This window comes from Hyperolius riggenbachi, chromosome 1, assembly GCF_040937935.1.
Source record: "Hyperolius riggenbachi isolate aHypRig1 chromosome 1, aHypRig1.pri, whole genome shotgun sequence".
Taxonomy (NCBI): Eukaryota; Metazoa; Chordata; class Amphibia; order Anura; family Hyperoliidae; genus Hyperolius; species Hyperolius riggenbachi.
The window spans coordinates 219,362,819-219,383,886 of record NC_090646.1 but is presented as its reverse complement, the minus strand read 5'-3'; the positions used below and the strand labels follow the sequence as shown (position 1 = coordinate 219,383,886).

The 21,068-nt window shown below is 42.4% G+C and overlaps 1 protein-coding gene across 5 annotated transcripts in view; it reads left to right on the top strand.

Moving 5' to 3' along the window:
* Positions 1 to 17,528: 17,528 nt before the first annotated feature.
* The window catches only part of LOC137571489 (bifunctional heparan sulfate N-deacetylase/N-sulfotransferase 3-like), a 353,270-nt gene continuing 349,730 nt past the window's right edge, over positions 17,529 to 21,068 (top strand). For 4 of the 5 annotated variants that reach the window (XM_068280686.1, XM_068280704.1, XM_068280694.1 and 1 more), the window contains exon 1: positions 17,560 to 18,003. The gene's annotated coding sequence lies outside the window, so the exon portion shown is untranslated. The other variant, XM_068280713.1, reaches the window with a different exon arrangement.

Sequence of the window (21,068 nt, the reverse complement as noted above, 5' to 3'; positions counted from 1 at the left end):
CGGACTGATAGGAATCCCTATCTTGTAGGAAGTACGTCACTGAGAAGGGGGCGGCACTATGCATATGATCCTGGTGGCATACTCTGCCGCAGGGTCATAGGTCTGTCATTTTTTGTGTTGCGGTAGCATGTAGCAGGAGCATAGCAATAGCGAAAATCAGGTGTAAAACTGGTCTTAAGAGAATGGCTTTGTGGATTAAGCCCAATGTTTTTGAGGGCAAGTGCAATTTGTAATTCATAAAAATGAAACTGTCTAGGTTTATTGCTGGCCACACACTAGTTGACTTTTACCATCAATATCTGGCCAATTTGATCATTTTTGGCTGAATTCGATCAAATTGGTTGATTGTACCACTTAGAAGATATTGATTGGCAGCTGGTCAGGAGCTGTGACAGAATGGCCCATGCAGTTAGATTTTTAATAGGTTTCCTGCTTAAAATATAGCTTTGGTAGGCTTATTGGTTCCTGTTGATCCTATATAGGGCCCTGCACATATAGGCCTCTTTGTCTGTGTGGCCATAGGCAGGAGCATTCTGCACCTGCACAGTTACAAGTCTTAACTAACTGCGCAGGCGCAGAACATTCTCAGCCATAAGAGTGCAATCGAGGAGGTGCATGGCTGGGTCCCCACATGCACAGTGGTCAGCGATCACAGTGGCTGACAGTAGGGGAGAACTGAGGGGATCAGACGGACACCTGAGTTCTGTAAATCAGCAGCAGAAATCTCACAGAATTCCTCATTGCAGACCAATTTTAATGCAACAGTGAATTTGCATGATTAATCTTTATAGTAAGCACTTTTACAATGGCTCTTGTGAATGAATGAGATAGTTAACCAGTCGGAGCATGAGAAATAAAGTGCAGAAATCTTAGATAATCCCATGTGATTAAAATTAATCTTTATAAGAGTTTTTCATTTTCTGACTACAACCTACAGAGCAAAACTTTTTTCATCCAAATTTAACTGGATGGATATAGAATAGAGAAGACAGAATATATTTATATTTTGAGACAGCCAAGAAATCAAGCTTATACTGCAACAGTAGTATAAAGGGGGTGCTGTTGCTGAATAAAAACCAACACAGTGTCTTCCTCTTCAGATCAAAGTGTCAGATAACTCTGACACTTTGATCACCATCCCTGTGTATTTGGCCTGTTGCTAGTCATGTGCTGTAAGTAGCATCAAAAGATTACAGGAAAGGAGGTGCAGATATTGCAGCAGAGCACATTGTTAGCCAGGCCCCCTGAGAGAAGCATATTGTAATGGCGTCAGAAGCGTCAGGAAGAAGGGGAGAAATTATCTGTACTGGGACATGCACAAGCCCCTTGAAAACCATGGGCCCAGTCGTGCTTGAGACTGCTGAGGCCACAGGGCCTTTCCTCACCTCTCTGAAAATGTGGCAGAGGCAGGGATAAGCAATCCATTTTCCCCTTTGGCATCCTGGTCTTCAATAACTGAAACAGCGTCAGTCTTCAGGTAAATCAATAGTGGTGGCAGGTCATATCACATGTTGACTGATGTCCCGCAGCCATGGAGACGAGATCCCTGAAGAAGGATCACATGTTGTTTCTATCAGCGGATCATTAGAGGTGGGTCACTTCACCATTTGCTCTGCTGAGCTCTGCACAGGTCCATGCTTCTTCCCCCTCACACCTGCACTTCCCCCCTCCACCACATCACTCAGTGCGGCAACTTGCCTTGCGTGCACCTTCAATTAGCCCTGCTGTTGTCCTCCTCCATAGCAATAGTATACGTTACTTGGCTGTAGACAAAGGATGCATCTGTGTGCACTCATGGCCAGAACTGTTTCAATGGGGATGTTGTACTTCTCGCTACAGGCGATAGTTGTAGTGCAAGTGTACACACCTATAGACAGTCAAACACACACAAATTGACCAAGACTAATAAAACAATCTTCAGGCCCAATCTTAATGCATACTATACATGTATGCTTGTCTGGTGAAAGGGCACAGAGGTGTCCACAACAATGCCTGCACAAGTTCAGGGGGCCTCACACGCTACGCTATTAAGCTAGTAAAAGAAGCACCATAAGTAGTGTAGCTAGATTACATAGTCCGGCAGCAGCATGGAAGAGTGGATGAGAGGAGCAAGCCACAGCTCCTTCTACATTTCTATAGGGGAATTAAATCTCAGTTTGTTATGCCCCACAAGGGAATGTGCTGAGCGGCATCATTGTCAGTAACTACTCAGGTGACAGGATACCATGGGCTTGATTCACAAAAGAGTGCTAACTGTTAGCACGGCCGTTTTCGCGCTAATTTTCGCATTGCGCGCGATCATGAATTTTCGCGCGAAATGATAACGTTTTCGTGCGCAAACGCGAATTTTCGCGTGAAAGCGATATCGATTTCGCGGTAAAATTCGCATTTGCGCGCAAAAACGTTATTGTTTCGCGCAAAGATTTGCGATCGGCGCAATGCGAAAATTTGCGCGAAAACGGCCGTGCTAACAGTTAGCACTCTTTTGTGAATCAAGCCCCATGTGGTTAGGTGACTATTTTGATGGTTCTGTTTTTTATTATTCCACATTTATACCTAATTCATTCTTTCTCTTTGCTAGAAATAGGATGATTCATTAAAGTGCCCCTTTAATACTATGTACCATAAATTCCATATTGCACACTGCACACAAATAGCATACCCTCAGTCTTGGTTTCTGCCTATCTCTTGCCCTGTCCTGCAGCTCCAAGCCCCTGCCAATCTTGCAGTTTTAATGCTTCATAGAGGTCACAGTCATGTCATTCCCTCTGGGCCTGCATCCTGGGATTTCTCTGACTTATCCGTTAGCCCCAGAGATGCAGCAAGACCTCCACATCCATCCCTGAAGTCCTATTGGCGTAAAGTAAAAAGTCCCTCCCTTCTTCACCTCTGATAGGTTAGAGCTGGGAGAGGGTGGAGTTGGACTTGCCGAGCAGAGCAACTTCTTTGGTGAGAAACAGGCAGCCCAGGTCACTGTAAGTTTCCTATTTATTGCCCCTTGCATCCCCTAAGTGTCTGTAGCCACCTGCCATTATGTGCAAACTCTGTGAAGCAGGGCAGCTGCAGACCAGGCCTGGCTGCTAATGTGTGTGGACTGCAGCACAGCCAATAGGAAGAGTATAGTTGTGCATTTGACCGACCATTGCAAATGTTTGGCAGGTTAACTGCCAGTGCCAGCCTGCTGCTTGCAGCCTACCCTTGCTTTCCTGGAGCCCTAGGCCATAGCCTTTGCGGCCCTGCCTAAAATTCAGCTATGCCAGTGTCAGAAGTCTAGTTTCAGTCTTTTCTTTGAAGTTTTGTATCAATGAATGGTGCACTTTAAAAAATATTTTTCTAAGTGCCAAAAGTCATGTTTGCTTTTAATGCTTTTAATAAAGTTTTATTTTTTAATGGACTTATACTTATGAACAAGTAAATGGCATCATCTCATATCTCCAACGTAACTTTCATAAATCATTAAACATAAGGTGAGCGTACATCTGAAGATGTGGACTTTTAGGAAGGTTCCCTAAGGCTCTGGCAAGCTGTCAGTTTGTTAGCATTTAGTCCAGCATTTAGCTGCGTGAGCTGTGACATGCAGGAAAGGCCCCGAGAAATGTAACAGGAAAGTTTCCAGATGTCTCCATTAAAAATGGACAGGCTCTGGTTAGCAAAGAATCAGTCTTTCTTCAGGTTTTCCCTTTCAGACATTAATACATACATAATATTTAATGTAAAGGTATGTGCATGTGTGTATGTGTGTATGTGTGTTTGTGTGTATGTGTGTATGTGTGTATGTGTGTTTGTGTGTATGTGTGTATGTGTGTATGTGTGTATGTGTGTTTGTGTGTATGTGTGTTTGTGTGTATGTGTGTATGTGTGTATGTGTGTATGTGTGTATGTGTGTATGTGTGTATGTGTGTTTGTGTGTATGTGTGTATGTGTGTGTGTGTGTGTGTGTGTGTGTGTGTATGTGTGTATGTGTGTATGTGTGTATGTGTGTATGTGTGTATGTGTGTATGTGTGTATGTGTGTTTGTGTGTATGTGTGTATGTGTGTATGTGTGTATGTGTGTTTGTGTGTAGTATGTGTGTGTGTATAATGTGTGTGCATCACAATTTCATATTTCAGGTACAAGAAGAAATTCAGAAAATCTTAAAGTAGAGGTCAAGACAAATTTAGGAATGAGTTGTGCCCTGACTTTAAAGTGTACCTGCAATGAATTAAATCCTGCTGAACTGACAATGGACATTAAAGTGGAACTCCTGACTTTTTTTATATACATATTATTATTATTTAGTATTTACTGTATATAGTGCCAACATCTTCCGCATCGCTGTACAGAGTATATTGTCTTGTCACTTAACTGTCCCTCAGAGGGATTCACAATCTAATCCCTACCATAGTCATATGTCTATGTACGTATTGTGTAGTGTATGTATTGTAGTCTAGGGCCAATTTGGGGAAAGCCAATCTTATCTGTATGTTTTTGGGATGTGCGAGGAACCTGGAGTGCCTGGAGGAAACCCACATAGAGATGGGGAGAACAAACAAACTCTGTGCAGATAGTGCCCCAGTTGGGGTTACAAACCAGGGCCCCAGCGTTGCAAGGTGAGAGAGCTATCCACTATGCCGTCATGGTTAGAACAACTGTGACGTTTCTGCGTTTGTCCCAGTTCACATGATTTTCCTTACTTCCTATCCCATATATAGAGTCAGTGAGAACAGGAAGTTAAGTACATTCTTCCAGTGGGGAAAAAGGCAGCAGTAAAACCTAGCAGATTTTTAGATCTTACACCTCTCTGTTACAAACAGGTAAACAAAATGGCAACACCAAATACCAAGGTCTCAAAAAAGTGATTTCTGCCTGAACATGTAAACCATTCTGAACTTCGATCACCCCCACCATTCCCACGTGTGGTGTACAATGGTACAGTCTGCACATCACTTGCACTCTTGCATTTGAGAGACATGCACTCACTCTCAGTCAATGGCCTCAATTCACTAAGATCATGCTGGCGATAATAAGGCAAGAGAAAACTTACCTCCACACAGTGAGAGAGTTAACTCATCTCTTCATTCCCTACATTACCTCCTCTGTAGTTAATTTACCTCCTCTGTAGTTAATTTACCTCCTTTGTAGTTATTTTCACATGCAGTTAATTGACAGCCTGTCTTTAACTCTAGAGTTATTTTAAGGATTGGAGAGTTAACTTAAAGACAGAAGAGTTAACTTTAGGTTTGCCTGAGGTAAAATGTTTCCTGAATACTACATGCCTTATCACAATGGTAACAACTCTAGAAACGTTATCAAAAACAGGAGATAAGCTTAGTGAATTGAGGCCAATGTCCAACTACCTTGTGATTGTTAACCAGGTGTCACCCAATACAGTTCATGGTTACTCCTATTTACCTGTGTTATAGAGATATTGAATGGCAGTGGATCTCAGGCTGAAAACCGGCTGAACCATGCACTTGGTTACCACTTAGTTCGATATAGACAAGCAGATGCTAAAGCAGTCACTCATCCAGGACTGACAGCCTGGCCCGCCGGTGCTCAATCCTTCAGTGGGTCACCACCTCCACTATACAGTCAATCCAACACAATTAGAAGGAGGCACTCCAAAGGCGTATAAACAGTTGTTTATTCCACAGGTGACTAACACAACATGTTTCGGGGTTTCCCCCTTTCTCAAGTGTACAATCACCCTCCACAGTACAACAACTTATGAAGCATAGTGCACCACACCCACAACGGAAACCCCACCCTTTTGGTCAGCTGACCAGTGAGGCAAATACATTAACCCCTCAGGGACACATTTTATTGGGCACTACACACCAAGGTGTCTACCCAATAACAGTAACACACCTAAGAAACATAAGCGTAAGCAACATTTAGCATTCAAAATATATGAAATGCAGAAACAGATACACAGCCAGTTAATTACTCAATTCAGTGACTCACTGCCCCAGGGATAAAGTCGCAATCCACGGGCACCGTTACCAAGGGATCGGTATCCCCACAGGAACAGGACAACAAAGGGGCAGAGGTAAGCTCCCTTGTGGTGAATATTTCCAGTCATACATTAACGGTTGCTGAAAGCTCAGTACTGGAGAAAGGGCTGGGATTTGTGCCTGTATTTGATCAGGAGTTTTTTGATTGGGAAATAGAGTTTGATAAATTTATAAGGAATCTTCAATTGAAAATGTGTTTCAAGGACACCACTGCAGTGTCGGGGGCACCAGTGCTACGGAGGAAAAGCACTTGGTTACCAGACCTGATGACCCCGGCTTTGCAAACGTTCAAGAAACTGGTGTATTCTGAAGTAAAGAAAGGGTGGCTTGGTTTGAAGCACACAGTTAGCCATAACCTGACTTATGATGAAAGAAAGGCACTAACATCTCTTAAACAGAATGATACAATCTTGGTGATCAAAGCTGATAAAGGGGGTGCCACTGTGGTTATGGACAGACAGCAATATGTTGAGGAAGCCCATAGACAGCTACAGGTAGAGAGCCACTATGAGAAATGTAGGAGTGACCCTACCTGGGTGATTAAATCCAAGGTTGACCGTTTGATTAATGAAGCTCTATTGCAGGGCATGATAGATAAAAAGACAGCAGAGTACTTGGAGGTTACACATCCCCAGGTACCGTTATTATATCTACTCCCGAAAATACACAAGAGTCCAACAAAACCTCCAGGACGTCCGATTGTATCGGCCATTGGATCAACACTGTACCCCCTTTCTAAATATGTGGATTCATTCTTACAGGAATTAGTGAAGAATATCCCTACTTGCTTGAAAGACACCACAGACTTACTCCAGAATTTGTCAGGAGTCACAGTGAGGGGTGAGGGTTTGATCTTAGTCACATTAGATGTGCAGAGCCTGTTTACCTCTATTCCGCATGAGGAAGGAATGGGGTACATTGAGGAGTTTCTTCTAGAGACGGCACTGTCGCATCATCAGGTGTATTTCCTGCTTGATTGCCTGGAGATGGTTCTCAGAAATAACTATTTCAAGTTTGAAAATGACTATTACTTGCAGACACAAGGCACGAGCATGGGGTCACCGGTAGCCCCTTCATTTGCAAACCTATTTATGTATAAACTTGAACAGAAAATGTTTATTAAGAATACTAAATATTGTGATAAGATGCTAAGATATTTTAGGTTTGTGGACGATGTCTTGATTCTTTGGCAGGGGGAGTTAGATGAGCTTCAACTGATGGTAGATGAGGCCAATTTGGCACATCCGACCATTAAGTTTACTATGGAACACTCGGATAGGGTTATCCACTATCTGGATGTGGCAATTTCAGTCACTCCAGAGGGTTTGCAAACCGATCTGTATACGAAACCAACAGATAGGAATAACCTGTTGAGAGTGGACAGTTTCCATAATAGGAACGTAATTAAAGCCATCCCTAAAGGTCAACTGATGAGAGCTAGAAGGATAGCCTCCACAGAAGAAGGTTTTCGTAGGGCAGCAGGTATGCTCACTGACAAATTTGCGTGTAAGGGGTATGATCCCACCACCCTGACAAGAGCTAGAATAGAAGTAGAGGGGATCGAGAGATCTGAGTTATTGGGTAGTGAATCGAAAAAAGAAAGACAACTTGGGAAGATACCCTTTGTGCAAACTTTTTGCAAGCAGTCTGGTCTTGTGAGAGGTGTGATTAACAAATATTGGCCAGTTCTTCAGCAGGATCCAACATATGGGGAATTGTATTCATACAAAAGAGGTAGGACCATAAAGAATATGGTCAGCAGGGTGGACCTTTCTACACGGTATGTGGAAATGAGTAAACTAACGAGTAAGAGGGGGACATTCCCGTGCATGAATTGCAATTGCTGTGGAGCCATTATGAAGGGCGAGTACGTGAGTCACCCACATACAGGTGAAAAGATCCAGATTCGATCTATGTACACATGTGACAGCAAATTTGTCGTTTATGCACTGAAGTGTCCCTGTGGTCTGATGTATGTGGGCAAGACGACCAGAGATGTCAGGTCCAGGATTCAGGAGCATAGAAGCTCTATCCGAGGATTCAATGCCACCAAACCTAGCACTCACACCCCAGTGGGCAAACATTTCCATGCCCTGGGACATGGGGTGTCGCAGTTGAGGTGGGTGGTATTGGATCATGTTCCACCACTCAGCAGAGGGGGAGATAGGGACAGAGTTTTACTTCAGAGAGAAGCTAGATGGATGAGGAAATTGGATTCCATCGCCCCGAGAGGGTTAAATGACATGTTTAGCTTAAAATGCTTTTTATGAATTGTCACTAATATATGGCTTTTTGCTCTGTTTTCTCCCCTAGGTACTGATGCCATGTCATCGAATGGTGGGTGGTGTGGAGAGAGGGAACCTTGTATCCCTGGGGCAGTGAGTCACTGAATTGAGTAATTAACTGGCTGTGTATCTGTTTCTGCATTTCATATATTTTGAATGCTAAATGTTGCTTACGCTTATGTTTCTTAGGTGTGTTACTGTTATTGGGTAGACACCTTGGTGTGTAGTGCCCAATAAAATGTGTCCCTGAGGGGTTAATGTATTTGCCTCACTGGTCAGCTGACCAAAAGGGTGGGGTTTCCGTTGTGGGTGTGGTGCACTATGCTTCATAAGTTGTTGTACTGTGGAGGGTGATTGTACACTTGAGAAAGGGGGAAACCCCGAAACATGTTGTGTTAGTCACCTGTGGAATAAACAACTGTTTATACGCCTTTGGAGTGCCTCCTTCTAATTGTGTTGGTACCACTTAGTTCGATAGTCTGAGAGAAATATGCATTAGAGGAAAGGAATAAACATAACAGCCAAGCAAGTAACATTTTTTTTACAAGTTATTAAATATGATGAGTTCCATAATTCTTATTACAAGTTTTCTTAAAACACCAATTTACGATCTTTGTTTTGTTTCTTATAATAATATTTTTAGCAGCATCTGGTTGTGATAAAAAAAAACTATTTACATATGGATGATGAAGCATAGGAAAATTAGACAACTGCTGATGAAACAATCCTATTCTGGAAATGTTTTGTTATTGAATTGGTGCCCACCCTGCCCATGATGAATAATTCCCTGTAAACAACAAGCTAGTTTTTGCTGAATATGTATTTAACTTTATTATATACATCAAATGCTCCTTAACATATGCAACCTATATTTAAAGTGTTTTATTTGTTACTGAGGGTCACATGGCACGCTGCAAAACAATTAGCCGTATTACTGTTTGTTTATCTTCTTTGGAAAGCACAGCCATTCATGAAATGACTAGATATAAACATATACAAAACAGAACATTAATTTTAAGACTTCCCATTTGGCATGCATATCTTTCTGTGCACAATTATTCCTCCTAAACTGTTACATTGTGATTGGGTTGGCTTAGTTTGCACAGAAATAAACAAAAATACTGATTTGTTTTAAAGGGAGCCTAAAGTGAACAAAAAAAAAGTTTCACTTACCTCGAGCTTCTACCAGCCTCCTGCAGTTTCTATTTCGCTGGCCATTGCGCCTGTGTGGCCCTGGCTGCATGCATTATACATCGCACTCCCGCCGCTGGGAGTGTCCTGCATAAACCCCCCAACCCTGTCCTCGGGGCCCACCAACAGTACATGTTTTGTGGAAATCCACACAGCTAGTTAATCAGCTCTGCTGCAACACTAATTACCTCATATGTGAATGTGTGTGGTTTTCTGCAAAACATGTACTGTTAGTGGGCCTTGAGGACAGGGTTGGTGAACACTGCTAAAGGATATCTGAGGTAAAAAAAATAAAAATTATAAATCAAGCTTTACTTACCTGGGACTTCGTTCAGCCCCTAGAAGGCTGGAAGGCCTAGAAGCTGGTTCTACTTTTCACCTGAATACCCCTGTCACCTCTGTATGTGGCTGACCCCCAGCTGTGGTCATCTGTGCATGTGCAGGGGCATGTCGTGAGCCTCACGCAATCATGCTCCTGTAGCTGGTAGTGTTCTGTGCTTGCACAGAAGCCGACGCCCCAGCTGGTTGACCACATTACAGAGGAGACAGCGTCACCCTGGAGGGCAACATAACTACATAGCTTGATCAGATAGACTTCTATCTAGACTTCTATCTACGAAAAAAAAAATATGATATAATGAATTGGTTGTGTAGTACGGATAATTACTAGAACATTAGTAGCAAAGAAAATATTCTCATATTTTTATTTTCAGTGATAAAGTGCTTTTTATAACATTGCATTATTCTCTAATAGTTGCAGTTTACACATTACTCAGCATTTTAAAAGATTTTACAGAGCAGGCCAGTGAACTTTTGAACTGTCCTCTGGATAGAAAAAGAAAATGTAGCTTCAGAAGACAGAGCTCTCTGCAACTTTGAAAGCGTGGAGCTCAGAGGCTCTTTTGCATAGATAACAACTGGAGTTTCTTAACTCTTCTTGTACTGGAAACAGTATTAGACTTGTCTCGGCTCCTAATGTTTTACTTCTTAGCGGTACTACACATACAAATCACTATATCATTTGTTTTGTTGCTTCAGTGTCTCTTTAACCTCCTCAGCGGTAACCCCGTGCTGGACACGGGGTAAGCCACGCAGGAGGATTTCTCAGGCCCTGCTGGGCCGATTTGCACAATTTTTTTTTAAACATGCAGCTAGCACTTTGCTAGCTGCGTGTTACCTGCGATCGCCACCGCTCCGCGCCAATTAGCTGCTACCCGCCGCATCAGAGGGTGCCCCCCCCCCTTTCGAGACTCGTGCGCTGCCTGGCCAATCAGTGCCAGGCAGCGTTGAGGGGTGGATCGGGACTCCCTCTGACGTCACGTCGTCGATGGCGCCGGTGACATCAACGCGCCCATCGCCATGGCGACGGTAGAAGCCCTAATGGAAATCCCGTTCAGCACAGGATTTCCTGACGGGCCTGATCGCCGGAGGCGATCGGAGGGGGTGGGGGGATGCCACTGCGCAGCAGCTGTCATCTAGCTAGCGCTAGGCTAGCTACATGATTTAAAAAAAATAAATTAAAAAATAGTGCTGTGCCGCCTCCCTGGTGGATTTAATTGACTGCCAGGGAGCTTAACTAAAGACAGCTATTGAATGGGTGAAAAGTTGTGCCATTTTTAAAAATATATGTCTTTCACTGTCACAGTGTCTGGCCCAAGAGTACAAACTACAAAATGAAAAAGAATAAGGTTAAGTCCAGGGCTGGATTACTAAAAAGGCAACCAAGGCAAATGTCTCATGTTTTGGGGGGACCTAAACAATCATGGGAGGGCCCACCATGGATCTCCATGAGACCTGCTGCAGAAATGCAGATTGGTAAATTGAGCGTGCCAGAAAGGTAATTGACCTGCCTGATCGATATGATCCTTCTTTCTCCTCCAGGCACCATGTCCCACTTTCATTGGTCCCTGCAGCTTTGTCTCTACTTAGGTGACCTACAAGCATTTTATGTCAATTCATGCCGGCAAGCTGTAGGTAACAGTGACATAATTCCAGTGAGGAGACAAAGATGGTCCAAGAGCGCTGATTGACAGGAAGAGGGACCATGACCATGACAACAAAGAAGCTGTGCACATTTAACCATACTCTACTACTGCTTACTCTGCTAGGGGATCGAAGTTGACAACAGAAAGACACACAGAGCTACCTAATACTACTATCTGGGCGCATGCATAACTACCTAATACTGCTAGCTGGGCTCACATGGCTTCCTAATCACTCTACAACCGTAGAGTGGCTCCCCCAGAACCGCCTAACGCCAAGAGGAGTCAAGTCCTGGGGGAGGAGATTAACAGGGATTGCGCACACTGAAGCAGAGCTACATCAACAGTCTGCCAGAGGCGATTGAGTCTGCCAGCCGCGCAGGAGGATTTCTCAGGCCCTGCTGGGCCGATTTGCATAATTTTTTTTTTTGCAACACGCAGCTAGCACTTTGCTAGCTGTGTGTGCATTCCGATCGCCACCGCGATGTCATCCCGCCCGTCGCCATGGCAACGGGGGAAGCCCTCCAGGAAATCCCGTTCTTTGGGGGGATGCCGCTGCACAGCGGCTATCATGTAGCGAGCCCTAGGCTCGCTACATGATTTAACAAAAAAAAATTTAAAAAACACTGCTGCGCTGCCCCCTGGCGGTTTCTAATAGACTGCCAGGAGGGTTAAAGCTGCAGAGCATTGAATTATAAAAAATAGCCTGGTCACTAGGGGCGTGTAAGTCTGTGGTCCTTAAGTGGTTAAAACAAAAGAAACTTATATCAGATGCAGTGTTGCGTGCAAATTTTCACCAAAGTCATTTTCACATCGAAAATGCTATTTTCGATTTTGAGAAAATGTTATCAAAAAGAAACTTGCAATTTTGCGTTTTCTGTGAAAACACAAAAAATCTATATTTTTACTGTGAAAAGGTAAAAACCACGAAAAACGATATTTTTACTGCAAAAAAATGTAACACTTAAATGCAAAAAAAAAAAATCAACATTTTTACTGCACAAATTTGCGAAAAGCACGAAAATGCAACAAATAACAAAACTTATTTTCAATGGCATTTTCACCAGAGAATCAATTTTAACAAAAACTAAGAATATTGGCATGTTGTGCTCCCCTGTACTGTGTGCTCCCCCGTCCTGTGCTCTTCCCCTCCATCCTGTGTTCTACCGGTGCTGTGTTCCACTGTTCTCCTATCCCGTGCAGTGCTCCATTGCTTCCCCATCCTGTGTGTAGCTCCCCGTCCTGTGCTCCCAATCCTGTGCTGTGCTTCCCTAGCCAAATACATGCAACATAGTATATGTGTAGCGGTTGTCATGCTTTTCTCTCACCTCCTACAGATGCTTGCTGTCCTTCCTCTCACCTCTTGCTCTAGTGCCTGGCATCTCCTCTTATGTTGCATGAGGAGTTGGATGTGTCGGGCACTAGATCAAGTAGTGAGCGGTGAGAGGGTGGACACTGCTGCAGCATCTGAAGGAGGTAAGAGAAGCAGGGCTACAACTGTGGCTGCTATTCTGCATACTGCATACTGGGGCAGCACAGAATGGGGATTACACGCTGGGATACAGGGGGCTGCCACCGCCGATATGCGCTCTGTAAGTACAGGACAGCCATGGACTGGGTCTGTGAAAACTGTGGTCAACATGTTTGGCAGTTTAACTGCCTGAGTGTTCCAGGTCACAGCCTTGCCATTGCTTCCTGACACTCAAGGCCATGGCCTTTGTGGCCTTTCCTCAAATCCAACCATGGGCCTTAAACTGCCCCAAGGCACCGTCAGACCCACTGGTTGTGTCAGTGTGTATGGGTAAGTAGCATGTGACAGGGCAGGGTGGAGGCCATCCTACATCTGAATCACAGGATCAACTTATTATCTGGACTTATGTGCATTTTGGATGTGGACCAATATAATGTGTAGTGCTACCTCGCTGTGAAAAAAAAAAACAGCTACTATATTGATGTCTTAGGCAGTGGCGTAACAATAGGGGTTGCAGAGGTTTGGACCGCATCGGGGACCCTTGGGATAGAGGGGCCCCATTGGGCCACCCCTCAACAACAGTATTATCTTTTAATTGGTGCAAACTGTTCCCCATCCCATGCTTGCACCTCTGGTACTGTGGATGTCCTTGGCAGGTTTTGGTGCGCTGTATCAATTCTTATGTATAGAGTGCTTAGGGGGGCCCAATGTACATTTTCACCAGGGCCCGTAGCGCCTTAGCTACACCACTGGTCTTAGGGACAAGGATAGATGCTTAATACTGCTACTTGGAAGTACACATGGCTACCTAAAAATGCTGTGTATGACACCCATCCTATGGCTATATAATATTGTTATCTGGGGTGCACTTATAGGTACATTATACTGCTATCTGGAGGAGGGTACACGTGACTATTCAATATTGCTATCTAAGGATATACAGGGCTATCTAATACTGATATTTGGGGAGGGAGCACACAAGACAACCTTACCTAATTACATTATCTACAGAGCTAACTTGGCTACATAATACTGCAATCTGTGGAACTCAAATGGCTGCCTAATACTGCTATTAGAGGGGACACAAGGTTATCTAACACTGATATCTGAGGGGCCTACATAGCTGCTTAATACTACTATATGGGGGGAACACATGGCTACCAAATGCTGACAGCTGGGCAGAATCTGGCTATGTATTTTTTAAGCAATCTGCGGGGAAAGAGCTATGTATTTCTATTGATATCTATAAGCATATAGTACATAATTTTATTTCTTTGGGGCACCTGGTTACTTTACTATTTTACTTAGGGGCACAGTGGCTATCTAATTTTGGTATCTGGGGATAGCGAAATAACGCTTGTATCTGAGTGTTGGACATACTCACTTATGTAGAGGGAAAGCTCTGGATCTCATAAAGCCTTCCTAGTCCTCTCTCCATGCCTTCACTCCACCCGCTCTCCCCCTGTTGAAGTTAATTGACTTGTTGTATTCGTCTTTAGGAGTCTTCGTAAAGGCTTAGAAAGTATTTACATCCCTGAATACTTGCAAAGGCGAGCGGATCCGTACCACACATGTGGTAGTGAGAGTTTGGGCTTGTGCATGTGCAGTACCAATGCACCCATCTCCAGAAGAACTTGAGGTTGCAAGTGCTTCATAGACTTCTGAGGAGTCCTGAAGGTATGAAATTTAAATGGGGGACAGTGGTGGACAGAGGGCATGAAAAGGTGATCGGGAAGGCTCTATCAGATTCAGAGCCTTCACACTGCATAGGTGAGTTTCTAACTTTTTTCAGTGATGCTTCAGTATTGCTTTAATAATGACATCTGGGTAATACTAAAGCCTAATTCTGGTATCTGAGGGCCACAAAGCTGTCTTATAACTGTAGTGAAGAAAAAAAAAAAGATAAAAGCTAAACTGCCTCTCAGTATAACGCTTTCTAGTCTCTCATCAACCACTTAACCTCCTTGGCGGTAACCCTGAGCTAGGGACGAAGTGGAAAACCGCAGCTCAGAGCAGCAATCCCGACCTGTGCTTGGGGTAGCCGCCAGAGGCTGTGTGCAGAGCAATGTGCGCAGCGGTCGTTTCTACATCCCGACGTCAGCCGCAACTCTTTTTCCACTCCTTCGAGGCTCTGCTTCCTTCTGGTGAGATCGCCGGTTGTTGTCATGACAAAATTGCACCGCTTTTAGACCCTAAAATCTGGAAAGAATCAGAACGCCAAGGGGGTTAACTGACATTTTCCTATACATGCCCAATCACCCATTCAATCAATAAACTAAAGGGGTAAGGGGGGGTTGGGGAGAAACATCCATTGCTCTGTCTGGGGCCTTGCCTAGTTTAATCCAGCTCTAATGAGTGTTGTGAGGAGCCTTTCTGGATCGATATGTTACAACGAACAGATTTTTTTTATTTCCCTTTTTTTATTTTATAGTTACAAAGTATTTAAATATGATAGCAGTAGGAGAACAGAGGCGCCAGCAGGATAAAAGCGGATAAAAACTTTTTTTGTAGCGCCACCTGCTATTGCCGAAATTCTGTTTTATCCCCATCATGTTTATTGCCTGATGAAGCGGGCTGGGCCTGCGAAACGCGTTGCACTTTTTTGGGGTACTATTTAATAAATGTGATTGCTGCTATTCAGACAGTCTTTCGTGTCTGCTTTACCACTTCCTCCCAGCAAATTTTAAAGTTTTTATCCGCTTTTATCCTGCTGGCGCCTCTGTTCTCCTACTGCTATACCGTATCCACCCCTGGTGGAGGGGTGATCTACCGCCTTTCACATCTACAGAGAGCGACTTCTTATCCCTGAGTGAGGACAGGTCTAATCTCCTCACCTACCCATGCAGTGGTTGCCTTTGTGGTAACCCATGTTTGTGAGTATAATTTTCTCACGATAACCTTTACTTCATTTATGCTTAACATACTACACTATATTGGGCTCTCGGTTTCTCTACACTTTATTTAAATATGATGTGATCCTGTCCCTTCAAGGGAATATTCACAATGGTTCATTTGTACCCGGTAGCCTGTCCTCACTAGAACATGCAGAAGTATACATGTACTGAATGAAGTGTTTGATTTGTATTGCTGTCAGCATCACTACAGAAAGAATGTATTTCCTTTTGTGTTAAATGGTTTAATAAACAAGATGAAATTAAAGGTAGCATTTCAAACAGAGATGCGGACAGATATAAGGATTGCAATGTCTAGACTCTAGACAGGTTTTTTTTCTGTCTGTGACCCTCATGAGAAGTTTCCTCTCCCAATCAAGAAGCTAGAGATTGGCCCATATGCAATTCACTTTTTCTCCTGTGTTTTCCCCTAGGTGATATTTTTAAACTTGTCAATAAAATACATTTTAAGCCACCACAAAGCAAGACAATGCTCAAAATAAATTTCGTAGTACTTTCCAACTACTTTTTGGTACTTTTTTTAGTTGAAAAGTACTGGAAAGTTATTTTAAATTGAAGATGAAAAATTATCTCCTAGGAGAAAACTCAGGTGAAAAAGTGAATTGCATATGGGCCAATGTCTGCAAAGTGAGCAACAGGAAGTAATTTAGCTCTGTCTCAAGCAGACACCCCTGCCGTATGAAGTGAGGAAAGGGTTTTTTTAATCTATTTATTTCTTTATATTTATTACTGTCTCTGTCCTCTTTGAAGAGCTTCACTTTCACTGAAAAGTTAATGAATGGACTTCTCTCAAAAATGCTGAGGACAGCAGTAAATGCTTTCACTTTTCAAAAAGCAAAGGTTTTGATTGGATTGGAGTTTGTTTCATTAGTATATATCAGCCTACCATACAGACTGCTCCTTCAAGTGGACCTGAACTCTTGCAGAGGACAGAAGGAAAGCATAGAGAAATGAGTGACCCCTGTATGTATTTAGACACTTTAGCTTGTCTGATTCCCCCTAATCTGAGACTAAGAACAAGTTGTAATTTGATGTCTCAGCTGTCAACTGGCTGCCAGCTAATTGTAATGCTAAACACAGGATGTTAACAATATGAATGCTTCCATGAAAGCAGGAAGTAGACACACAGCAGATGTATTGCAGGATTTGTATCAGCTGTAACAAAGAAACTTTTCTTAAGGTTAGCATGTTGTTGCATATCTATTTTTTTGCAGTCATTGTTTATTTAAGTGTAATTTAAAGATGATCATCTTGAATAGTGGCAATAATAGTAACTGCATGTCTTCATGTAATTAGTGCGCTTTCTCACATGATGTAATCCTCGACTGCCAAAGTTAGCAAACTTGTTGATGATGCAATGAACTCTAGCTTTTCTTTTCATTTGTAAGCCTATTCCTACAGACCCTAAGACGTCAAATGAAGTGAAAGAATTGACCTCAAGTTGTTCCTTTTACTGAGAGTTGCTCATTTTCACAGACCCATTTCAGAAATGTGAAGTGTAAATACTACGCTAGACACTAACAAAAAGGACAACTCTTCCACCCCAGGCCCCCTGCCTTCTGGCAAGAATAGACGAGACACACAAAAAAAAGTGTCTGTCATTACGAGTCAGCCAAACAGAGCTGCAGTGTTGGATCCAGCAGCTCCCTTCCCCCGCTGCACGGACTCTTGACAGAAGGAGGAGAGAGAGAGCAGCGGAGGAGGCGAGGATGCTGAAGGTACAATGAACAGACTGAAATCAGCACTAGCAGACAGTCCCCTTCTCTACTGCTCAGTCTTCCTTCTCCGTTAGCTGTGAGCTGTTTTGTTTGCATGGAGCTGTTTAACGTTTTCTCCTTCAGCTCACACGGAGGGCTGTAAATAACCTTCTTTTTCCATTTCCATGAATAATTTATTTTGAAACACGATCATTCTGCACATTGCCACTGTGCCCATTTAAGTGAAAGGAATGCAGTGATAGAGGGTAGGCATGGGTCAGGCAGCATTTGCTCTGCCCCTCCCCATCCTTGCTATCAGGCGCTGACCCTGGTGCTGACTTGGAGGACCGTGTAAGTCGGACTGTCCCAGTGAAGACTGGAAACGACCCACAGCACTTAACACATCTCCGTAGACGTACATCATCACCGACACAAGTGCAAGTTTGACATGTTGACCCAGAGATTTTCCAGGTATTACCTACACTAATCTTGCAGTTTGTCTCCCCCACATGAATGCTCTAAAAGCTTAATGGAAAGAAAGTTTTATGGCAGCTTGCTTTCTTGTTGTTTACCTGCTGGATAAAACCTATTTGGCCATTTATTTAGGTGATGTTATAGTCAGTTGATCAGACTTTTTGCTTTTATTTTATTTTTTGTTAAAACCTGTAGCAATATATAGCATAATCTACACAGTGCAATCACTGCTATTGCATGCATAGAAGAATGTGCAGATAAACATTATACATGATTTGTATAATAATAATATGCATTATGTTTATTTATTAACACATTACTCTGTTTTCATACAATTCATCAGAATGAGCAATTACTCTTCTGTAGGTAGAACCATGCCCTGAGAACTAATACACAGGATCTGTATAACAGCATGCATTATGTTAATTTATTTGTGGAAAAAAAAACCAATATTTTTATAATTTTTTTTCTTTTAGAATCAGGAACTGCTTAATTATGTGGGCAATTGTTAATGAACCATTGTTATAATTAACAATACTATTTTATTTTCATTTATGCAAAGCCCAGAGCCTCTTTGGGAACGTAGTTGAGTCTCAGTGGTATAAGCAGAGAATAATAGAGCAATAAGATATTGTGAACATTCCCCTTTGTCTTACATGTGTCGGTATTCCCATAGCTCTTAATGAAAGGAGCTTCTACAGTCAATATATTCATGCTAGAAACCATTTTCCCCTGTGTCCCTGGTTATTATTTTTCCTGAATGTGTATGGTTACATTTCAGATATCCTATGTGCAGCGTGGATGCCCTCTTGTGTTTTATGGTCCATAGTATCTTGATAAATGTCTCTGATAATTAAACCAAGGCTCACAGGATTATGCATGCAGTCCGGTTTGGAAACACAGTATCACACAGAGTAGCATTGAGACATCAGCCTTACTTGAAATATATATGTGTGTGTGTGTTTGCACTGTATGTGTGTTCTTTAAAGAGGAAACATAAATCAGGCAATTGATTTCCTGGGTTCCTCTACTCAAGAATGGAACGTGGGATTTTCAACTTGCCAAAAATATGTCACTTGTCTTAAGAATGCTTTCTTCACTTGATAATTATAAGAGTGATTTATTGCAGGCAGAGTTGGTATCGCTGTATTCTGGAGGCAATTGCACAGGATACAAAATCATTCACTGGTGTTAAAGATGATGTTTCTTCCAGAGCACCATATATCCCAGGAAATGAATGCTTGAAGATCAATATAAGCTAGTGGATCATCAGACACATTGCAATTGCTAGCAAAAAAAAAAAAAAAATCAATCAATTTAGCAAATGTCAAAACAAACTTCTTTTCAATTCAGTATGTGTAAATAGATTTCCTTTTCTGACCCATACTGCGATTTTACAGAAAACCGTAAGAATGCAACAATTGAACAATATCCATTCCCTACTAAGTATGCAACCTGCGTGAATAAATCTGTAGTAGGAGTTGAGTAGTTTAGAGCCAAGTTGTCAAATGAGTTGAGCAGCTGGTTTATGCTTGTCATTTGTCACATGTAGTGTTATAAATCCACAAGAGGTTGTTAGAATCCAATTTGTGATTCAGAATGCAGCTGTAAATACTAGTTGGGCTGCCTTGAGATTTATCAGTTTCTCTCAGTGAGCAGGTTCTTGTCATAGTGTGTGATGTATAGTCAAGGTAAGTTCATTGATAAGCCAAAGTGACAGTGTGACTCCTTAGATGTGGGTAACAAACAAACAAGACACTGGAGTGGTTCAGCAAAGAAATAATGGAATAAACAGACTTGCAATGAGCTGTCGTCTAGTTATAAAGTAAGACGCGTGTCATAAGAATAGTTTGTTGGTACATTTATTCTGTTATAAATCTGTCACAATTCACAATTGCTTAATGTGGATAATGCCACATGCACTGTTTCATTCTAGAGTCTCACGTTATTCATTTGCATGAGCATTTATAACAGGAAAAAATGAAACATCTGCCAGGTGTGTTGGAAAGAGATATGACTGAAGCTCCCTTCAGCATTGGGAATATTCTTGTTACTGCATGATAGCATGTTCAACATGCTTATGGCTAAGTGCAATTTTGGCCAGTTATCAAATGTCCTAAATGAAGAATTTAACATCAGATAGCTGTCACTTTATAGATTGGGCCCTTCAGAAAGGGCAAATGGCTCAAATTGCCATGTTTATGCTCAGCTAAAGACTTGTAGTATTTGCCACAGTACAATAAATGGGGTACTCCCAGGGCTGAAGTTTGCATTGTAGGGTAATTAGCAGTTTATGGATCTTCCTGGGCTCTTTCGAGATCTTGCTGAGGTTGTTATTCAACTTTCTAATATTTGGAACCCATTGACTCTCATTCACTAACTGGCCATGTTTGCCTATTCTGCCCTAACACAAATTTGGAACAAGGGTTCAGTGACACTTTGCAGATATTCTGGGCAGGAGCTTCCTGAAATTATGTTGAGCCAGGACCATACAGGTACATCCAAAATAAAAAGGTACAGGGGCTAAGCTGTTGTGTTGGGAATATAACAATGTTCTCCTTTACGGCCTGGACACACCCTGCATGCTTCTGTCCACTTCTGTGCTGACTTCAGAAACACATCAATGTTGCAGACCGATATTCATTGCTAAAAAAGTGCACATTAGTCAACAGAAGCACAATAATGTGTGCAGGCCCTAATGGATGAAGTAAATGGAAGATTTCCAACATAGCAGTTGTGCCCCTTTGTCTCTTGCTTGGACGGTCCCCTTCAGCTACTACATTATTAATGGGCTATATGACAAGCATGGGTTAAAGTCACAACATTCCTCCCCTGAATTAATATTTTTGGCAATATAAATGGGTATATGTGGCTTTGACCTTAGTGGTTTAGTCCAGACACTGGGATTAGACTGCACCGTTTGATTACATCCTAGCTTTTTAGCTATGCAATGATGTTTTATTATTAGCGTTTTTTATCTGTCCCCTTTCCATCACCTCTTCATTTACTGATGTGTAATCCTAATGCATAATCCTTATCTTACCACTTGATATAATATATAT